This window comes from Muntiacus reevesi, chromosome 1 (assembly GCF_963930625.1).
Source record: "Muntiacus reevesi chromosome 1, mMunRee1.1, whole genome shotgun sequence".
NCBI classification, from domain to species: Eukaryota; Metazoa; Chordata; class Mammalia; order Artiodactyla; family Cervidae; genus Muntiacus; species Muntiacus reevesi.
This window is the reverse complement of record NC_089249.1, coordinates 170,712,151-170,714,729: the sequence shown is the minus strand read 5'-3', so window position 1 is coordinate 170,714,729 and position 2,579 is coordinate 170,712,151.

Here is a 2,579-nt window from a genome sequence, read left to right as displayed (position 1 = left end):
GAGCCCTGCTTCCTTTGAGTGAAGAATGGTATTTAGAAACCAATAGGTGGATGTTTAGTGTGCTCATTGCTACCTGAGTGTCATTGCTTTTGGACAGAGACTGGAAACATTTTTCTAGCCATTTCCTTCTCCAGGGGATATTCCCCAACCCAAGGATTGAACCCTTCTGTGTCTCCTGCATTAGCCAGTGTCTTCTTTACCATTGAGACACTTGGGAAGCCCAGGGAATATACATATATTTTCAATTTCATGAATTCATGTTAATATTTCCAATTCAAATTTTTCATTATACATTTTCTAAAAAACATTTAAAAATTTATTTATATTTACTTTTTGGTTGTGCTGGACCTCTGTTGCTGCGTGCGAGCTTTCTCTAGCTGCAGCGAGCAGGGGCTACTCTGATACCGTGTGCAGGCTTCCCATTGTGGTGGCTTCTTCTGTTGCAGAGCTCAGGCTCTAGTGTGTGTGGGCTTCTGTGCTTGCCGCAGATAGGCTCAGTTGTTGAGGTTCTCGAGGTTAGCTGCCACGTGGCATGCGGAATCCTCCCGGACCAGGGATTGAAACTGCGTCCCCTGTATCGGCAAGCAGATTCCCATCCGCTGTGCTACCAGGAGAGTCCTACTATACAATTTTTATTAACCTATTTTATTACATGTTTATATCTGTTTCACACATAACATCTTGGCATTCATTAACATTAGCATATCATTTGCTTTATCATAAAAATACAGAAAATTATTTCAACATTCCAATACCAGTATTACTATTAACAATGATCAAAGTAACATTTAAGATTCCTTTGCAGTCTTTCTTATGCTTAGAATAAAAATATCAAATACATCAGAGCTCTGTGTTCAAAAGTGACTTTAAAATAGTTATTTTCTCTGCGTGCTTGTGTTATCAGTTTGGGAAACCCTTAGGTCACTTGCTGCTGTTTGTATTCAACTTAAGGATTTTAAAAACTTTTAAATATTTGAGCTATAAGTTTACTTGGTATAAAATTTTGAAACTCTATAAAGGGCGATGTACAGAAGTTTTCTGCTTCTATTTCCACCATTCTCCATAAGGTAATAAGGACTAATCCGTTCTGCCTTTTTTGGCAAGAAAAGCAAATGTGTATATAAATTATTTGCCCTTTTTCTTTTATAAAAGAGGCTTTTTGCTATGGAAAAAAGTATGTATAAAAGTAGAAAATGCAGTCAGTGTTCAGTTTCAATAAAGCTAAACTCATGACTGTTCTTGCTTTGTGTACACTACGGGCTTCCCATGTGGCACTGGTGGTAAAGAACTTGCTTGCCAATGCAAGAGCCATAACAAATGTGCGTTGGAGCCCTGGGTTGGGAAGATCCCCTGGAGAAGGGCATGACACCCTACTCTAATATTCTTGCCTAGAGAATCCCATGGACAGAGGAGCCTGGCGGGCTACAGTCCACAGGGTTGCAAAGAGTCAGACACAACTGAAGCGACTTAGCCTACATGCCTTCCAAAGGTCACTTGGAAGCGAATCCCAAATGTCATATCATTTCATTCATAAATATTTTTGTATATAGCTCCAAAAGATAATAATGCCTTTGACAATAAACATATCCACAATACTCTTATCACACCTATAATTTAAAAATTGTTTATTAAATTCATAACATATTTGGCTAGTGTTCATATTTCATAGGTTGTCCCCCAAATTTTCAGAATAATTTGTTAGAATCAGAATTGAGGTAAGGTCAGTATATTGCAAATAGGTTTAGGATTAGATCACTTTTTCTGAGGATTTTTTCACACTCTGTATATTGCTAGAGATGCCTAACAGTATACAGAGTCTGGATGTTTCTCTGTCCTCTGCATCATCTGTAAACTGGTGTTTAGATCTGGAGTTTTGATCGGATTCAGATTTAACTTTTGTAATTTTCTAGGCAAGAAAATCCTAACCCTAACTTACCTCACTTCCGAGGTAAGAGAAACCCAAGTAAGACAGTAGGTGTTGCGAGAGGGCATCAGAGGGCAGAAACACTAAAACCATAATCACAGAAAACTAGCCAATCTGATCACACGGACCACAGTCTTGTCTAACTCAATGAAACTAAGCCATACCGTGTGGGGCCACCCAAGATGGTAGGGTCATAGTGGAGAGGTCTGACAGAATGCAGTCCACTGGAGAAGGGAATGGCAAACCACTTCAGTATTCTCGCCTTGAGAACCCCATGAACAGTATGAGAAGGCAAAATGATAGGATACTGAAAGAGGAACTCCCCTGGTTGGTAGGTGCCCAATATGCTACTGGAGATCAGAGGAGAAATAACTCCAAAAAGAATGAAGGGATGGAGCCAAAGCAAAAACAACACCCAGTTGTGGATGGGACTGGTGATAGAAGCAAGGTCTGATGCTGTAAGAGCAATATTGCATAGGAACCTGGTCCATGAATCAAGGCAAACTGGAAGTGGTCAAACAGGAGATGGCAAGAGTGAATGTCGACATTCTAGGAATCAGCCAACTAAAATGGACTGGAATGGGTGAATTTAACTCAGATGACCATTATATCTACTACTGTGGGCAGGAATCCCTTAGAAGAAATGGAGTAGCTA